The sequence below is a fragment of the Rhinolophus sinicus genome, chromosome 14 (genome assembly GCF_057876585.1).
Source record: "Rhinolophus sinicus isolate RSI-liver-muscle chromosome 14, RSI-T2T, whole genome shotgun sequence".
NCBI classification, from domain to species: Eukaryota; Metazoa; Chordata; class Mammalia; order Chiroptera; family Rhinolophidae; genus Rhinolophus; species Rhinolophus sinicus.
In genome coordinates, this window is record NC_142514.1 from 61,589,343 (window position 1) to 61,610,490 (window position 21,148).

General features: G+C 34.9%; 1 long non-coding RNA gene across 1 annotated transcript in view; it reads left to right on the top strand.

The window, feature by feature from the left end:
• The first annotated feature begins 1,435 nt into the window (after nucleotides 1–1,435).
• LOC148755699 (uncharacterized) overlaps nucleotides 1,436–21,148 on the top strand; it is a 54,924-nt gene continuing 35,211 nt past the window's right edge. Inside the window, exon 1 of the long non-coding RNA XR_016018472.1 lies at nucleotides 1,436–1,617. This is a non-coding gene — a long non-coding RNA (uncharacterized LOC148755699). The remainder of the gene's footprint in view (nucleotides 1,618–21,148) is intronic.

Below are 21,148 nucleotides of genomic sequence, written 5' to 3' on the forward strand. Positions count from 1 at the left end.
ATGTGAACTTTTGAAAAGTGGGGAATACCTGTATATTTATGTAACTAAACACTGATAAGAAGGGTGTTTTGAACTTGTTTCCTTCCTTTACTCTCTTGTTTGTAGTAGTCCTCACCTCACATTTCTGAAAAATGGGCATCGTCCCATGGTACCTTATAGCATCATCAAAGACAAAATAATAAGACTTTGAAAAGTCCTATTCAAATGTAAAAGTATAACAAAATTTAATTTTCCTAATCTTTCATTCTGAGAGGCAAACTCTGGGAATGAAAGTATTGAATATTTACTAATTAACTAAAGTTGAAGATCTCATTAGAGCTGCACTTATATAACTTTTAAAACCAAGTAAGTTTCAATATTTTGGGTATAACTGAATCTTTCTTTTTTGACATTTAGTATTATTTTATATTAATTTCAGGTATACAGCATACATTTGGCATGTATTTCTTTGTTTCTTCCTCTTGGCTGCCTCTCTATTTGTTTCTATGTATTAGGTATATCTACTATGTCTCCCAGTCTTGCCAGGTGGTCTTATGTAGTAGATGCCCTGTGGGGCCCAGTGACACAGTCTCACTGGTCCCTGAGCCGGGTGCTCTAGGAGTATTCCTTATGTGGGTTCTGTGTGCCTCGATTGCTATTGGCACATTGGTGGGTGGGATTGACCCTCAGGCTGATTGACTGTGGGGTTTGGCCATGTCCACAGCTTATGGGCTGCCATGAGGGAGGCTTATCAAATGGAGCGGGATTCACTCCATTGGGCTCTTGTGCCTGTTGAGACCATGCTTTGTGTGTGCCGCTTGTGGGAGTAATTAGGCGGTGCTCTGCTGTGGCCTGAAGCCAATGTTAGTTCTGGGGCCTCTTGAGAAAGATTTGGGTGCAGGACCAGGTCACCCACTGCCTGTGACTGGCTGGGGAAAACCTGGTAGGAACTATAAAGCTATCTGTTGTTCGCGGCCTGTGCCAGACCTGGAGGAACCTGGGAGAGGCCTCACTGTGAACTGATGTCAGCTGCAACCAGTACTGGGCCTGGGGTAGCTCTGCAAAAAGTCAGGACACCTGAGGCGTGCTGCTGCCTGCCAGCTCCCTTAAGGTTCAGCCGCAGGTAAAGACTCATGTGGTATGCAAGTCGGATGAGGCAGGATCTCAAGTAGTCACTAAAGTGGTAAGAGTTGTGGTCACCAGGTTAATGTAGATTCTGGTTTTGTTTTGTGCTAGTGCTGAGCCTAGAGTGACTCAGCAAAAGTCTCAGAGCACACAGAGGCCAGTGGCTGCCTTCCTGGGGCCTGCCAAACTCTGATAGTTTTCCAAGAAAGAGTGCAATGTGGGTGGGGCTGGCAGCTCATAAGAAAGTGCCCCCAGAAGTGCACGAGTTGCATGTGTGGAGTCCCTGCTGAGTCAGCGAGGCAGAGCAGCAGAGTTCACCAGACCAAACAGATTCAGATTTGGCTTGTTGGGGTAGGGCTCAACACAGGCAATATGGCGCCCTGCACATAAGGAGGATCTCTAACTGGGAAAATGCTGACTGTTCTCATCCTTCCCCCACAGCCACACACTTCAGTCTGCCCCCTGTATGTCTCTGAGGCCCTCCAAGTCACCACCCCTCCGCTGGAGCCCAAGGTGAGTGCCGCGAATGAGTAAGCCTGTGAGCACACAGTTTAAGAGGATGGATGGCTGGGTTTCCCGCAGCCTTCCGCCTCGCCCAAATGGTCGGAATTCCCACTGTTTTTCACAGCCAGATGTTGTGGAGGCTCCTCTTCCTGGCACCAGTACTCCGGGCTGGGGAGCCTGGTGTGAGGGCTGGGGTCCCTCGCTTCTCCAGGGGAACCTCATGACCAAGATATCCCTCCCGGTTCTCAACTACTACAGGGAGGTTTGGGGCCTGTTCTGCATCTCTGCCCCTCCTACCAGTCTCAATGTGGCTTCATTTTTGTATTTTTTGTTATGGAACTGTTGTTCAACTAGACTTCAGATAATTCTCCAGTTTGATTGTGCTATAATTTAGTTGTAATTTTAATGTGTTCACAGGCACAGTGTTTAGCTACTCTGCGATCTTGGCTCTCTCTTACCTGAATCTGTTTGAAAATACTTCTAGGAAGTCATAAATGAGAGATTTATAAATTCATTAATGAATATCAATATTCTTAAGAAAACCTGTATAAATTTCTGAAGAAAGACTACCTTTCACTACATAAGCTTCTGATAGGTAATACAACTCAGGTGAATTAAAAAATTCTTAAGGACTTTGTTTTCACCATTGCCCTGCATTAAATGGGAAATAGGAAAGCCAGTTGCCTGATGATACTATTTTTTATCAGTCTAATGTGACAACAATACATGTGATTCTATTAATATTATTTATGATTAAAATCAGAGGAAATTTTCAGAATACCAGTAAGCTGATTTAGACTTATTTAGACTTGAATCTTAATATACACTTAAGATTTTATGACTACTAGAATAACTATGTGAGTAATAAGATATATTTTAAATCTAACATGACACATTTGAATGGAATCTTTTCAAGCAAATAATATGATGTCAACGTACATAAAGACAGCATTACATTGTGGGTTTGGGTGGGGTAATTGGCAATTGTGATATTTAACATTTCAAAGCCTATGCATTCGATTTAAAAAATGCCTATTTTTGTAATGCACTTTTGTGCTTCAGAATTTATAAAGTATGTTACATGAATGGTCTTTTTGTTCCTAAAAAAAAAAAAATCACTTAAGGGCAGTAAGGCATGAATCATTACTTTCATTTTGAAGATGAGTCATCTAATGTTGGAAATACAATGTGCCATGCTCAAGCTCACAGATAGGGAGCGGGATAGACAGGAACCAGAACCTAAGCTTTCTGATTCCAAAATTCATCTTTGTTGCATTAGGGCACACACATTCCCCTAAAGGTAAGTGAAATAATTGTTTATCAAATGAAGAACCAAAGGACATTTTTCTTGACTTGCCTTCTTATCTAAGGCTAGGATATTATTTTATTTTTTTCTGTGAATCCTTCAGATCCATGCTTCATTTTATTTTATAATTTGAACACTTCTTATGATATACCAAAAAAATCAAATTACCTGAAGGAAGAATTGTTGATTCTAGAAGTATATTTGGGGATTTAATGCAGTCAGTTCAGTCTCTTATAACCAAGTATGTGTATGTAGAAGCCTAGTATCTGAGTTCACTAGCACCCCAACAAATTGTGACAAATATATTATCAGTGAAACTGATAAGTTATTTATTTTCTCTGATTTCTAGTTTTTTTAACTATAAAATAAGGATTACAGTTTACCTCAGATAATTGTATGATAATTAAATAAATCAATAATATAAAACTTTTTAATGGCACATAGTAAGCACTATCAGCATTAGCCATTATTAACTATTATTAATAGATACAATGATAACATTTTTTTTTAACTGGGGCTTCATTTAGTTCAAGATTTTTTTTATCACATACATTTAAATAAACTTCCATTTCTTTCAAAGGTCTTCACAATATCATTTTAAAGTTTGAGATTCTCAATAGAAAATATTCTATTTATTAAGATTAAATAATCTCTGGGTTTGGAATTTAGAAAAGAGTGTCAGTGCTATAAATCCTGAGTGTGTTTTGAACTTACAGATTTTTTTAGACATTTGACCTATAAGCATCCTGGCAGTTTTAGACTAAGCATAAAGTATCCACTTATTTCAATAATTGGTGTGTAAGGATAATAGTTACACCAGTCATGCTTTCAAGAAACATAGAGTTAGTAGTTAGACATAACGGGATGAAAACAACTTATTAAAACAGAAAATTCTTTTAATAATGTTTATCTTCTACATTAAGACCTTGAGCATGTATCAACACAAATAGGTAATCATAACTGAGGTACTAAAATTTCCCCTCAATCCATAACTGTTCACTTCTTGCCCATAACAGAGACAGCAGTCTTCAGAGAACTGACAATTTATTATCGGTTATTTATTATAAAATAATAGCTCTCTTTTGAAGAATATTCAATTTAGACAGGAAATAGATGGATCAATGGCTAATTTTAAACGGGGGAAGGAAGGAATTAAAGAAAAGATAGAGGGAGGGAGAACACATTTAAAAACTCTTTTTAGTTAGAATTAACACGTAGAGAAAAACCCTGAGTTAGTTTAAGACAATTGAAAATTTTATTTTGTAAATGCTCAAGTCTCTCACACAACTGAAGAACACAAATGCATTCAGGTCTTGAAGACAATTAGGACAAGTGCAGAAATGCCATCAAAAATTTGAATTTTACATCTTAGAATCAATTGTCCAAAGAAGATTGACCACATAGCCTTCATTATCCAAGGCCACAATTTCCAGCGAAGGGACTCACTGTTCCAGGTTCAGTCAGACTGGCACTTCAGTATTTCAGTGCCACTCACTCTGACTGGGGGTAAAGGAAAGGAGTAGAGTATTAAGATCAGTGCTATTTGGATGAGTTATCTACTCCTGAACCAATCAGCGGTGGTCAGGGGGCTGAGTTGCCACTAACTTGTTTGCTCTCATCCCAGTCATGTGATAGTGAAAGACAACTGTTGCTAGAAGAAGGGTATCAGGCAGATAGCCCCATAGCATTCCATTGACATTCATTTGTTTGTTTAATATTCAAATAGCTGATATTTGCTGAGCAAAATCTATGTGCCTGACAGTGTCATAGATACTAGACATACAGAAATAAACAAATACATTAAACCGACAGAAACTTGCATTATTTTTGTTTAAAAATAAATGTTTTGAGAACTTTATGGTAACTACTTCCAGTATTTCATACCCATCTTCAGAGAATTTAAACTATCCAATTTTTTTTTGTTTTAAAACTTGAAGCTAAAATTACTTTCTCATACCATTCAGTCTGAGCATAGTAAAGTTGGGTTTTTGATGATCTGTTATTCTTGGTTGGTAAAAGGCGGAAATATGCCAGGAATTCTTACGTTTCAACTTTACTCCTTTTTACCCCCTTTTCCTCTTGGTTTTCTTTCTTTCTTTTTAGATATCTCCATTTGTTCCTCAAAGGAGCAATCTATTTTTAATTTAGTAAACAACAGCCTTGGAGCCTAATTTGGTGAGACTCCATGAGACTCTATAAAACTGTCCTTGCATCCTGGAAAGCCTTGAATGCCAGGGCCTCTAAGAAATTCATGACTGCTTACTAGAAATTTTAGCTAATCTTCTGGGTAGAGGAGAGTGTACTAGGAAATAGCCAACAAGCTGTATAGTAGAATATTACTCCTGGAGGGCAGATGTCTAGTTTTAACTCCTGAGGGGAAAAAACAAAACAAAAACTAAAACTGCTTGTGGTGGGTAAAGAGAATGGCAATTCTGCTAGGCTCTAACAAGCATGATTAAATGCCAGACACTGTGCAGTGTCCTGGGATATAAGGCATTAGTAGCAGAGTGGGAAATGTTTGGAAATAGCACTCAATCAGTAAGAAGATGTGAGTTGAGGTCCTAGTTCAGCCAGAAGGAACCAAAGAGTATAGCTGTCTGTGAAAAGATTTCCTACACATAGCAAATGGGCATTCAATATCAAAATTTTTACCTATAAAAAACTAAAGATTTATTGAAAGGAAGAATACATAATGTCATTTGCTAACACCTTGTTATTAATGATTTGTTAACATTAAAACCCTTCAACATTAAGACCAAACTCTTCTTAAACAGAATTTTTTTAATAATGTACTGAAGAAATCAGTTAATCTTGTTAAATTAGTAATTTTCAAAGTGTCAGATTAATGTAAATTTATAAGTAATTTTTAAATTAAATACATGAGAGGGTGAAAATATTAAAAAGATATTAGAGAGACAAATATTGTCATTGATCAGTTTAAAATAGTCTCTTTTCCATAGTGGATGCTAATAAATATGTTTAAATGGATTATGTCTTACGTAGTAGTAAGTTATCTTAATTTTGGGGGGTGGTTTAAGATAGAACATATAATACACAGGGCACTCATAAGTTTTGTTTTTTTAAAGGAGACAATAACAATAATACACAAGACAAATTATTTTTTATTTGAATTGTAATATTTCTACCTACATATACAATGTACTTCAACACTATATATTACTATGCTTAAAGAGAGAGAATTAGGAACTTGTAAATCATGTAATACCTTACATATGGAAAATACTCAATAAATTTATTAAAATGAATAATTGGATAAGAAGAATTTGTATACACTAGGTATTCTTTATTTCAGCTATTGTAGTCTACATTTCTGACTGGTTCTTTTTTGTTTTCTATCTCCAGTTTTATATTTTCTATCTCTTTGTTAAAGTTCTCACTGAGTTCATCTACTCTTCCCCTGAGTTCATTGAGTATCCTTGTAACTAGTGCTTTGAACTCTGCATCTGGTTGATTGCTCATCTTTATTTTGTTTAGTTCTTTTTCTGGAGCTATGTTCTGTTCTTTTATTTGGGACATGTTTCTTTGACTCCCCATTTTGGCTGCCTCCTGTGTTTGTTTCTATGTATTAGGTATAGCTACTATGTCTCCTGGTCATAGTAGAGAGGCCTTATGTAGTAACTGTCCATTGGGGCCCAGTGGCACAGTCCCCTAGTCACCTCAGCTGGGTGCTTCAGGTGGGTCTCTTGTGTGGGTTATGTGTGCTCTCTGATTGTAATTGAACCGTGGTTGCTGTGGGAGGAATTGACTCTCGGACTGGTTGTAAGGACTGGCTGTGACTACAGTGGAGGAGCTGTTGTGCAGGGTCCGACCCTATGCAGCAGGATTCACTTTAGCAGGGCTCTGGTGTCTACTTATTCTGCCCTTTATGTGTGTTGTCCATAGAGGCAGCTGTGTGATACTCCAGCTGGGTCCACTAGATCCTGGGAGGGGCCCCACCACAGGCAAAGTTCAGTCCGAAGCCACATGGCATGGGCCACATAGCAATCCACAGATGTTAGCCACCTGCACTGGGCTTGGTGGTGTCTGGGAAAACCACGTGGCAAACTGAGTCTGGTTGCTGCTAGCGCCTGGCTTGGGGCTGCTCAGCATTAGGTACAGGGCACACTGAGACCATTGCTGCTTGTTTGAGGTTTGTGAACCTCTGAGAGATTTTAGGAAATTACATTGCATGAGCCAAAACAGTCCATTTGTATGGAAAAGCCACTGGAATTGGCTTGGATGGGCCCACAAGTTGGATGTGTTGGGGGCTCAGGTAATCATGAGGGCGGGGCCAGCAGTGTCAGCCAGGTTGATGGAGATTCAGATATGGCAGTCACCTGTATCTGCACGCTGGGAATGTGGGAGGCCTCAACAAAGAAACAATGGTTTCTACCAGCATTTCCATGTGGGAGAAAGCTGCCCCTCCATCCCTCGCCCTGAAGCCAGACAATTCAGTTTCTCCTCATATGTCCCTGGCACCTTTGGAGCTGCTATCCCAGTGCTGGAGTTCAGAGAGTGAGTCCATCAGGGAGTATGTCTATGCCCAAAAACTGTAAGAAGAGTGCCTGAGACTGCAGCCACTCTCTGTCTCACTCAGGCACAATCTCTGCTGGTTTTTACAGACAAGAGTTGTGAGGAATTCTCTTCCCAGAACTGGAACCCTGGGCTGGGTAGCCTGGTGTGGGGCTGGGACCCCTTGATACTCTGGGGGAATCTTCATAGCCAAGATATCCTTCCTGATTTTGCCAACATATGGATGTGGGACTAGCTGGTTCCACATCTCTGTCCCTCGTACCAGTCTCAACGTGGCTTCTTCTGTATGTCGTTAGTTATACGATTTCCATTCAGCTCCACTTCAGGTGATTGTCATTGAATTGTTCTGTAGTTTATTTGTAATTTTGAGGTGGTTGAGAAGAGACAAGCACAACATTTACTGATTCTGCCATCTTAACTGGAAAATCTATAGACAGAACAGTGATTGTCTACTCAAGCTCATTAGCATTAGACCCATAAAGTATGTGTTTCTCCATATGATATTTCTGTGTGTGTTGTTGTTTTTTTTTTTATAAGCAAAGCACTATAAAACAACCACAAATCTTGTTGCATTAGAGATGAGATTGTCACAATCATTCTAGTTCATATCCAGTTGATATTAAAAATAGGGCATTTCACAAGGTAAGCAACAGGGAAATTACATTTTCGAGAATCAGGTCCACTGCTCAATTTGAAAGTGATGTAGCATCAACATCAGGCAAGGAGTTTGATTTTATGACAATGTGTTTACAAATATATTAAGGGTGGAATTTTCAGCAGCCAGAATGGGATTTGAGATGCATTTCTTGCTTATTATAAGACTGGGTGTTTGTCTATAGTTTTGTCTCTTGGCAATATGATGAAAATGAGTCCAGTGTTTACTTTTGTTTCTCTTTGCTTTAAACTATTTATCCATCCCCCCACAAAAACCTATTTAGATGACATTTTAAGTGCCAAAAGGACACATTAATTAAATGTTAGAGAAGAGATACTCCAGAAAGGATGTCACACATACAAAAAGCTTCAATAAGGAGTCAATTCTGAATATTGAGAAGCCCTAAATGAGCTACAATATAAATTACAGTGGCTCATCAAAACCAACACATATTTCACAAGCCATTCAACAGTTATCTATCTCATAGTCTGAAATTAAAATCCATATGTTTTTCTCTAAGGTCTAATCCCAATTGTCATATATTTTTGATGTGTTAACATTAGTGAGATATTACTTTATGTAACATGACTATTCCTATATTTTATACAACTCTGTTTTATTATAAACATTTTGCACTTGGCAATATATATTATATAGTGATTAGTTCAAGGACTACAGGTTTTAAAAAAGTAAAAATTAAGGTCAAGTACTTAGTAATCTTTTATAGGGAAATTTTCTGAAACATTTTTTGATTTAAAAAAATAGAGTCAGGTTAAAGGACATCTGCTGAAAATTATGGTGATTCTAGAGTTTGTTTACAGCTTTAGTGTGGACAGTTTTCCTGTGCTAATGTGTATTTATTTTAGAGACACTGGTAATCTCTTTTCTTGTTTTGACTTTATCTTAGGTTATCTGATACTGTTTGTGCCTTTCTCCTTCGCATAGTCCATTTTCTTTACAGTGTGAGGGTCTACATCAGTAATCAGAAAAAGAGGATCAAAATAAAATGTGTTTTTCCATCTTAAAAGTGAAAAAAATAGGTTTTTTTCTTCTACCTCACTTAATTTAGCTAGCCTTGCTGAAAGAAATTTGAAAAAGTACCAGAGAAATATATCAGCAAAAGGCAGGACCAGTCCAATATAGAATTAAAACTTTGATCAGAAGCTCTGATGGTTTATTTTGAAAAAGTTATCATGTGTTTGGGACCAACTTGTAGTGCTGAGTAGGAGAAAGAAAAGAGCTAAAGAATTTTGAAAGTATTGAAAGACTTTTGAAACGAGTAGAGGTGGGAATTAATCCTTAAACAGATTGAAAATTAAATGGCTAAATAAAAATAATAAAATTGAGAAAAAAGTTTTCATGTCTTAAGTAATAGTGCTTTTGGGGCAGTGTGTGTGTGGTTTTTATTCTACCTAGTGTTCATAGCCCTGAAATAGGGCTTTTCTTCTTCTATATCAAGGGGCAAAATAATTAGCTTTGCCTTTTTGTTCTTACTGCTGTTATTTTGCTCTTGAACCAAAGAGACTTGGGTTTAGATCTTAGTACTTTGTACTCATTGTGTAACTTTGGGTAAGTGAGCAAATATCCTTAATGCTCACATATCTCATTGGTGAGTAGAAGCTAAGAATACTCATCTTGCAAAGATATCGGAAGAAAGTGAAGTAAGATATAGTTTGTGCTAGAAACATCCTCAAGTCGAACACAAGGGAACTACATGGCTGGCACAGCCACTATGCAGGACGGATACCCAAGTGAGGGCTGAGATGAGCTTGAGGGTGGGATCTTCATCACAGGCTCATACACTCAGTCAAATCAGAAAGAGTTGATCATTGGTGCAATCCTGGTCCTGGCTGGGAAAATAGACTGGCAGAAGGCACTGACCTGGGGTCAAGGACTACATCCAAAGGTGTCACTAACTTGTTCCTGGAAAGCCAATGATGAGAGGTCTTCACGGCCCAGGAAACATGAGTTATAGTCTAGGGCACAGGCTGCCAAAGAGAAAGTCCAGCCTTTGGAGCAAACTGAGTACATATCACCAGGGAGCTCCAAGGCTGATAGTTTATACAAATTGATGAGGACAAGCAAAGGCAGTATGCAGCAGAGTTAGCAGGAAATCTGTCTCTACTAGGAAAAATAAGCTTTTATGAAGAAATAAAAATATCTAACATGGCCTAAAAGAACTATCACCTAGCTCCAGCACACCTTACTAATGTTCACCTTGAACCATCACCATCTTTCTCTCTGAGCGCCAATCAGATAGGCTCTAGTTAAGTAATTTGAAGTATCACAAGTCTTCTACTTATGGCTTTTGTTTTTGTTGCACTTTCAAATACCTACACACCATCAGATCACAGTTTAATGTTACTCTCTTTGGGAATTATCTGCCCAAACCCCTAACCCTTGCCAAAACACTATCTTATAGCCCTGTACTTTTCCTCGTCAGTAATAGTAACATAGTTAAAAGACTAACTGTCTAGTTAGTGATTTAAAATTTCTTAACTTACTTTTTTTTAGGAGAGAGACTTTATCATATTCCATGCTTATACCGTCAGTGTTAAGCATGGCAGCATGCATATGATGAGAAATTAATAAGTGTTTGTTGAATGATTGAATGAATAATAATCAGACAGACTTAAAAATCTTCAGTCTAAGACTAAAAGCCTGAGCAGCAACAATAGATGGGGATCAGAAAAATCCATCACCTGGGACAGGAGAGAAAGGGAAAAAAGAGCCTCAGTGGAGAATTAAATAGAAACTCCACCAGTCTGTCCAATGCTAGGAGTTTACCAGACTATTAGTGAAATACTCTGAGGTTGAAAAGTCCTGCACTAGAATTATGCCCATAATAAATTAGATTAGAAGAGTCTGTACGTAGTTTGTCCTTACGTTGCCTTGTTTCTTTTAAACAAATATGTCTTGGTGACTGTTGAACTCTGATTCAAATAAACTTTAGTTACAATAAAAAGAGGCAGCTGAACTGTGTAGAGCCACCTCGTTAGTCATATCTTCGAAAGTAATGATGCTTAATATTAATGTCAGGTACTGAGCAATTTCATTTATTTTCTCACTTAATCCTATTAACCCTCTGAGGTAAGTATTACTTGAATTTTGAAGACGAAGACACTGAAGTTCAAAGAAGCTAAATAATTTGTCTAAAGTTACACAGCTGTTAAGGAGCAGACCTGCAATTTGAACCCAGCTGTAGGTTATTTCAAACCTCATGTTCTCAGCCTCATGCTATACTAGACACAGCATAACTGGTACAGGCCTGCTTTTATTACTTTATCAGCTTAGTCAAGATATTATAAAATGTATCCAAATGGCATTTTTTTCTATGTGTCAGAAAGACTGAATCTTCCATACTCATTTCCAGAGTCTGCTCAGCAAATCAAGGTTTTATCTGTGTGACTTTCCTTTATTTTTATCACTTTTTAAAAGTAAATAACATGAAAGGAAGTATACAAAGAGATTGAACTAGTTGAAATAGCTTGACAGGAAATGGGTTTTGTATCAGTGGATTTGGAACCACAATGAATAATTTCCAAAGATGGCAAGAGATTGCACTAAAGCTTGGAACATTAGAGAGAGTAAATCTGGGGGTTGGGGTGGGGGTTGGGGGCAAGGGAGTGTGAACACTAAGGCAAATACAAGACATGTTAGTTATTTTTCAATTTATTTCTTTTTTCTGTCTTCTAGTCTGACTATAGTCTGGCTTCTTATTAATTATACTTCATCTACTTCTATTCTTTTTCTTTAATTTAATATAAATAATTTTCAGATTGATATCTTCTTGTGTCTCTTTCTAAAATATAATTTCCCAGGTCAAGTTTCCATATCTACATGGCTTCTCAACAAGGCCTGACCTGCTATGAATTTACATAGTCTGCCCCTTCCTGTCAAATACTGAATCTAGATTATGCTAATAATTATTCTACCTTCAAATTATATAACTTTAAAGGAGACTATATTTTGCATTTATTTCTTGCTCAAGATCAACTAGCAAATAAATAATATTCTTAATTCTGCCGTAATGAGTACACAAGAGTGAAAGAGTGGATTTCTGATATTTTTTATACCCATCATTTAAAAAAAAATACCTGAGAAGTTTACATAAAGTAGAATGCACAAATCCTTAAGTAAACTTCAAGGAGAGTTATGACAAATATACACACACATATAATCCACACCCCTATTAAGATATATCTATCACCCTGGAAAGTTCCTCCATGTTCCTTCTCCATTAATCCTCCCCAAACCCTAAAAGTAAAAATATTGCTAATTTTTTTTAAATATAGTTTTATTTTTCTAGATATTAAATAAATACAATCCCACAGTAAGTAGTCCTCTGTGTCTGGCTTGCTTCATGTAGCATAATATCTGTAAAATTCATTCATGGTGTTGCTTATAGCAGTAGTTCCTTTACTTTTATTGTTAAATAACATTCCACTGTATGTGCATCACGATTTGTTTTTCATTTTCCTGATATTGCAATCTGAATTGTTCTGAATTTGGAACTATTAAAAATAAAGCTTATATGAACATTTAACATTTAGAGAAAATATGTTTTCATTTGTCTTGGATAAATACTTAGACGTGGAATTGTTGGGTCACAGGGTAGGTGTTCGTGCATCTTTATAAGAAACTACTGAAATGTTTTAGATTCCTAGTGGCTGTGTATGCGTGTTCTGGTCATTACACATGCTTTTTAGCACTTGGGGTCTTTTAATTTGAGCCATTCTAGTAGGTATTTGGTGGTATTTAATTGTGATTTTAATTTGCATTTCCCTGGTGATTGATTATGTTGGAGACTTTTTGTATGCTTATTGACCCACTGTATATCTTCTCAAACTGTCTATTTTAGTCATTTGTACTTTTTTCTCTAATTGTGTTGTTTTATTATTATGGAAGTTCTTTATATATGCTAGGTATAAGCTTTTTGTCAGATATGTGTATTTTACAAATATTTTCTCCAGGCCTGTGGCTTGCTTATTCATTTTCTTAATGTATTTTGATAAGGAGGAATTTTCAATTTTAATATAGTCTACTTTATCTTATTTTTTATAATTATTACTTTCTGTGTACTGTATACAAAATCTTTGCCTACTCACAGTATGTGTAATGAACTCACAGATTGCAAAGATAGTCTCCTTAAGTTGTATTATAAAAACTTTATAACTTTAGCTTTTCCTTATTTTTTTCCTAAATATAATGTTACACTTTGCTATTGGTTGTATGGATTCACGATGGATGTCATTTTCATGTTATTATTGATGAATATATTATTAATGAACATTAGTACCTTTAACTCTTTTGCAATAACTTGACTCCATTTTTTCCTCTCACCTTCCTAGGTGAGAGGAGAGATTAAGATAAATACTTTGGATGAGTTAGAATCTAGAAAGAAAGAAGAAACCACCTTTAGTATTTCAGACAGAGATAATTTAATTCAGAATTGGTTATGAGGATGTTGGAATGGCTGGAGGAACAAAACAGGAGAAAGTAAGTTTACCCGAAGGTTAGTGACGGGAAACCAGAGTTGGAGAAGCAAAAGGAAAGCAGAAAATTCTTAGCACCTGAGATCTCTGGAAAGCTCTTGTCCTTAGAGAAAAAGAACCACCATGTTTCCCCCAAAATAAGACCTAGCCAGACAATCAGCTCTAATGCATCTTTTGGAGCAAAAATTAATATAAGACCTGGTCTTATTTTACTGTAAGACCGGATCTTTATCATATCATATCACATCATATCATATCATCATATAATACGGAGTATAATATAATATAATATAATATAATATAATATAATATAATATAATACAACATAGTATAATACCGGTTCTTATATTAAATTTTACTCCAAACGATGCATTAGAGCTGATTGTCCAGCTAGGTCTTATTTTCTGGGAAACATGGTAGGTAGGAGCTGCCCTCCAATGCCTCTGCTACTGCATCTGCAGTCATTCTGCTGATCCTGCTCCACTGCTGTGGCTGATGCCATGAGAAACAGGAAAGATGAAGGAAGTCACTCCTTTCTTTCAAGTCTTACCAGGGCCTCTTATTGGCATAACTCAAACAAAAGTTAGTTGTTAAGAATGTCTGGAAACTATAATCTGTGAGTTTCCAGCTATGAGAATACAGAACAGAACACATAAAGACAGAAATTTCGTTAAAAGCACAGAAAAAATGGCCTAGCACATAAGGCATTAAGTCCCATCTCATTAAATAGTTTTGGGGCTGCAAAACTGAAAGTCCACACTCATTCATGTTGAACTAGATAACCAATGAGCAGTATATATTTATTTGAGGGTTTCCCATGACTCCCCTAAAATTCTATGCAATCTGTTTAGGTCATGAACCAAACTAAAACCTAAATACAATACTATTCTTACCTTACTTCTCCCACAAAATAAAAATCAGGACATAAAGTGAGAGTCATCTGCTGAGGAAGCCCTGAGCAAGCAGATTCCCAAAGTCTACCCTCATCTATATTCACATCTCCAGGGTTTATCTGGGGTTTGAGGTCATTGGGCTGCTGACTGGAGTAGTCTCACAGCCTGATGCAGCCAGAAAATGCTTGTGAAAGACAAAAATTATATCACATAGTGTCCTTTCCATATACTTGCACTGAAGGGTGAACCACTTAAAAACATATAGGGGAGGAGAAGCAATCCAGAATAGTGGCATGAGGAGCTCTGTAAACTATCTCCTTAGAAAAACAACTACAACAGGTAAAAAATAGAAACAAACAAAAAATCTTTAAAGAAAATTGAGATATATTTATTTAAGAAAATCTACTAAATCTTGGTAGAATAATGATGGTCTATGGAAGTTAAGCCATGACCACCTCCCTCCTCCCATCCAGCTCAGTTTGATGGAATTCTTTCTCAGGGCAGGTGAAGAAAAGTACATGGGGTACTTAAGGGGTCTGACTTTGTTTGGAAAAAAGTGTGGGAAGTTCAGCTTAAAGGCACTGTCAAAGAAATGAAGACTTTAGCTGAGAACAACCTTCCTGAGGTCTAAGCAAGCTTCAAAGACTGGAGTTAAAGACTCCTCCCACAAAGGAGATAGACATTGATTTGATCAGACTGTGGAATAATTTATGCTTTAGGACATTGTTGTATACAAGAGAACAATGAGTTAGCAGTTAGTGAGGGCTGACATTTGGGTGTGATACCAATATAGAAAGACCAGCCAGAAACTTACAGGGAGATAAGGACAGTTAAAGAGCTCAGATAAAACCACTGTCATCCCTGGGATGGGGAGAGCAGATAAAGGTGACTGCTTCCCAAAGCTAAACCCTCTGAGAAGAAACATTACAGGATGTACACTGCTGAAGAAATAGACTTCAATGAACAGAGCCCTAAAATACATGAAGCAAAAACTGACAGAATTAAAAGGAGAAACAGATAATTCAAATATAATAGTTGAAGACTTCAGTACCTCACTTTCAATAAAGGATAAAACATGCAGAAGATAAACAAAGATACATAAGACTTGATCCAACTATAAACCAACTAGACTTAATAGATCTCTCTAGAACACTCTATCCAAAAACACCTGTAGGTACATTGATCTCAAGAACATATGGAAGATTCTCTAGCATAGACCATATGCTAGGCCATAAAACAATCTTCAGTAAATTTAAAAGGGTTGAAATTATGCAAAGTATATTCTCTGACCATGAGAGAATGAAATTACAGAAAAAAATAAGAGAAAACTTAGGAAATTTACAAATATGTGAAATTAAAAAACAGACTTCTAAATAATCAAAGATGAATTACAAGAGACATTAGGAAATATATTGAGATGAATGAAAATGAAGAAACAACATATTGACACTTATGGGATCCAGCTAAAGCATGGCTTAAAATTATAATTTATAGCTAGAAATACCTTTATTAAGAAAAATCAAAACAAAACAAAAAACTCAAATCAATAACCTAATCTTCTACCTTAAGAAATTTGGTGAACACACCATGTGATATATAGATGATGCATTATAGAATTGTACACCTGAAATCTATCTAACTTTGCTAACAATTGTCACCTCAAATAAACTTTAGTTAAAAAAGAAAGAGAAAAGGAAATTTTAGAAACAAGAAAGTAAACCTAAAGTAAGCAGGATGAAGAAACTAATAAAGGTCAAATCAGGAATTAATGAAATAGAGAATAGAAATACAAAAGAAAAAAAATCAATAAAATTAAAGCTTATTGTTTGTTCAAAAAATTGACAATACGTTAGGAAGAATAGCCAATTAAAAAAAAAAAAGAGAGAGAGAGAAAGAGAGACTCATATTACTTCAATCAAAAATGAAGATGAGAACTCACTATCAGCATTATAGAAATGAAAAGGATTATAATGAAATACTATTTTAAAATGTATACCATAAAAAAGATAACTTAGATGAAATAAAAAAATAAAAAAAAATTCCTGGAAAGACCATACAATCAAAAGTGATTTAAAAAGAAACAGAAAATCTGAATAGACTGTAATATAATAGTGAATTTGAATTAGTAATTACCATATGATCGCCAGCATTTCCATTCATATGTACATACACCAGAAAAATGAAAGCACATAACCACACAAAACCTTATACATGAATATTCTTAGTTATTCATAATTGTGGAAAAGTAGAAACATCCCAAATGTCTATCAACTGATGAATGGATAAACAAATTGTGATATTATTCACCAATAAGAAGGGATGAAGTACTGATACATGCTACAACAAAGATGGAACTTGAAAATCTTATGCTAAGAAATAAGCCAGTTACACACACACACACAAAGAAAAAGAAAAAATGTGCTATATTATCTTCATTTGAAATGTCCAGCATAGAAACAGAAAAGAGATTAAGCTATGCCATTTTTTGAGGAGTGCCAAAAATGTTCTAAAATTATGTAGTGATTATCGTTGCAGAAGTCCATGAATATATTAAAAACTTGTACATTTAAACAGGTTAATTTTAAGGTATTTTAATTATAAAACTCTAACAGCAAACAAACAATAAACGCTTGGGAAAATAACATTTGACTCTCAAACATTGAAATGTTTTCTTGTTGATCTCGTTTACAGAAAAATTTATAAGAGCCATTTTGATGATAAACACTTAACATATATATTTTTACTTAATCTCACTTAAAAACCATAGCAACTCCATGAAATGAGTATGATGCTATCCTTACTTTGTAGATGATATAAAAGAAAATGAAAAAGGTTAAACTCACAAGTCAAATGTACATCATTCATTCTCACAGCCAAATTCTTCTTAACTGTGACTGTACTACTTCCTCCTCGCACCTCCCATCAAATATGATATCTAAATGCTTCTGACGATAAAGGGTTAAAATCTTTGGGTATTGTACACAATTTCTAACCTACTTGGGGATATTTATAAAGTCCAGATTAATAGGGTATTGGAAATACCACAAAGGGGATTTTAGCTGGAATGTAGTAAATTTGCAATATTAACACACGGTTTGCTTGCTAGCTCCAACTTTTTGACATGAAAAGTGTGATAAGCATGCGGTCAGGCTAATTCACAGTGCTCTATTTTTTTACTTTCTTTTCAAATATGACAACCCATAAAATAAGACTCATTTCTAAAATGTCTTTATAGATTTTCCTTTGTTATTTGTGAAATGTGTTCATGGAGTAGGTTGTAAACAGACAGATCATAATATTGAATTCAAGTGAAAAAACACATTATCAATACAAACTAATGACAATCAACAAAATAAGGAATGATGAGAAATGAATCAACAGATCACATTATGCACTCTTTCAAGTTGGTAAACAATTTGGTTTAAGTTTAAGTTTACCTTTGGGTGGAATTACTCATTCATAACCTGCCAATGTTTTATATGTAAGAATTCAAATCGATGCCAAAATCATATAGGTCAATTAAGTCTTTATAGGTGAAAAAAGGGATGTTTCAAAAAGTTATGCTTTATTCAAAGTCTTAGAAATAAGCAGAAACAAAACCAGAACTAGAATCTACGTCTCCTTGTTTCCCAGCTCAGTCACAGTACTGCTGTGTTACATTTAATCCTACTGGATTTAGAGCACTCATTTAGTGTGGGTATACAGCCTTTATTTACACTTGATGAATAAGGAAAACTACTGTTATCAAATGTTGGAGTGGAAAGGAATTTTGGTTAGTCAACATTTTAAGGTTTATTAATTTTGTCCCAGTCAGTCTTATATTTATTTAATCATTGCGTTCCTCCCTATTTCTCTAAAGAATGATTTGTGTCTGGCTCCCTGTCTGTAGCTCCAAAGTATAGAAGTTTATGTTAGCGATAGAGTGTAATTAAAGGCGACAGTTAAAGATTGGGGGAAAAGATCAGTGGGCAATCAAGATGATAAAAAACTAAAAAAAGTAATATAAACACATATAAAATAAAAATCACTTAAAAAATTAACTTTGAAATATAAATGTGACTCTGCTTTTTCTAGTAAGAACACGGAAATTTTTAAAAATCCCATTATCAAATACGACACAGCAACAATTACTTCTATAATATTTCAACATTCAACATCTTTAAGTTCTTGGAGCAGAGAGAATATTATAGGAGAAATTGTTTATGTTAATAGGTTAGACATTTTTGGCACCTAATTCTGGTTGCCTTTGGCATCAATTTTAATTTACAGAATTGACTATGATATGACATCATAAACTCTATTTTATAGAATTTCTAAACTATGTAATATTTCTACTTTCTACTTGTCAACATATTGTTTTACATTTTAAATTTTTTGTCTCTCTAACTAGAGTGTTTCTCTCCTTCATCTGAATATGGCTAATTGATAATCACAAAATATTGGAATATGCCTCTGATATAACCGGTAATCACTTATTTATTTAATTAGTGGCAACAGACTCTAATCTTAGAATCTGATGGTAAATATGTTGTCTTGAGTCCACTCCAATGAGAACACTAAAATGAACAAACACTTTAGTCAACAAAGACATTTTGACAATAACTGCCACTCTGTATTTGGCCATCGGCTTTCCCAAAAGGAAGAGGCATAAGACAGCATTCATTCATTAATACACTTAAATTATTCTTGTTATCCTTTATCTAAACCATTAAGGTTCACATGGTATCATATTTTTTGATATGCTTTTCACCTTTACATTTATTAATGTTGAAATCAAGTAGAATATGAGCAAAAAATATGTGTGATGCATGGTTTTCTTAATTTTCCAAGACAGATTAAAACTATATATGTTCATACATATGCATATATATACATATATAAATCATATATGTAATAATATAATTTTATTTTTCACAACAATAACAAATTTTCAGTGTTGGAAATTATGGAAAACATAAAAATTCTTTTTAATCATCTATGCTTTCACCACTTGGGATTAACCAACATTATTACTTCTATGTTCCTCTAACCTAAATAAATAAATATCTGAAATAAAGATTGTACGTTTACTCTCCATGCTCATTATAACCAACTGGAATTGTACTATTTGCCACAGAGTCAGAATAATGTAAAGGTTATTTTCTAGAAGAGCATCCAATTAACATGATGAGAAGTCTAATGGTAGCATAAAACTTGATCTTTATGAATTTGAAGTGGCACATTCAGTTTAGACAGATTAATTAAAACAACCAGGTTCATGTTGTTATCATATTCGATTCACATCTTCCAGTATTAAGGTTGTATTAGGTTTATAAAATGAGGAATTAATCCAGAGAGGTGCTAATTAAATGTAAATAAAGGCCATTATGAATTTCTCAATTGAATTCAATAGGTATTATTATATTAAATAAAAGTGGTGTCAATCAGACGCCCAGGTGCATGGCTTCTCTTAATTTTCAGCTTTAGATTTTTCAAAGAACCATTATTAACCAGATAAATTTAATTAAATATTCATTAAAAAGATTTGGTGACCATTTTCTTGGACAGTTTAGAATATGCTGCAACATAACTATTTATTGCCTCAAAACAAAGATTTGTTTTATCAATAAGATGACTTTAGACTGTTATTCACATCAAGCTGTTCGGGTCACTCAGAAAATTCCTGGAGTATAATTTCAATTGTGGATCTTTTCCAGGAAAGTGATTCATACATATTTCACAGTTTGCAAATGTATGCTATGAAATATGCTCATAATTCCTTTTCTCATTCAATTTGGTTTGAATATATTTAAGCATCTATAGATATTAAAATAAATTTTCCATATTGATTTAACATATATATATATATATATATATATATATATATATATATATATGATGCCAAATTCCATGGAAAGGAAAAAAAAAAAAGATTTAAATGGTAGGATTCTAGTCTTGAAACTTAGTGCCTCTAAAAATATTTTTGAAATATTATGATTAATAAGCAGTAGCTCAGGGTGAATGGTATTATAATTCGTCATTTTTCAGAAAAGTGAAAAATTGCATTTACAATTGTTGTGCTCTGACCTTAACTTCTGTATATTCCTTATACTAAGCATATGGTTGATTACAGTGTTGGATGAATTTGAGAAGTTTAGGTTGCGAGCCATAACTAGACCTAAACTCATATACTTTGTGACTGCTTGACAAAACTATGACCATACTTAGTTATTTGTTCATCAGTGTTTTCTTTAATTAATTGAGTAGCTTTCACATATTTTTACATTAAGAATTTGACCCCTAAATGATATTATTTTAAACATATGCATCTAAATAATACTACTAGCTAGCAATTACTAAGTAGTAATTCTGTAAGTTTTCAGCAAATGCTTATTATTTTAAATAGAACTTATGAGATACAGATTAAACTGTATACTTTCAAGAAGTTTAAATCTCAGATAATGAAACTTAAACACATACATACATACATACATACATACATACATAACCCTGAAGAAAATAAAATCCAATACATTTTGAAAAACTGAAAGCATTCCATAACTCTACATAGTAGGAAGAAATTTTATCTTTTTAGTGTGTTTCCTCCCTCTGAAAATAGAATTAATTTTCTACATGTCCTTATTCCATCAGTTTTTGGAACTCAAATTATAACATGTCT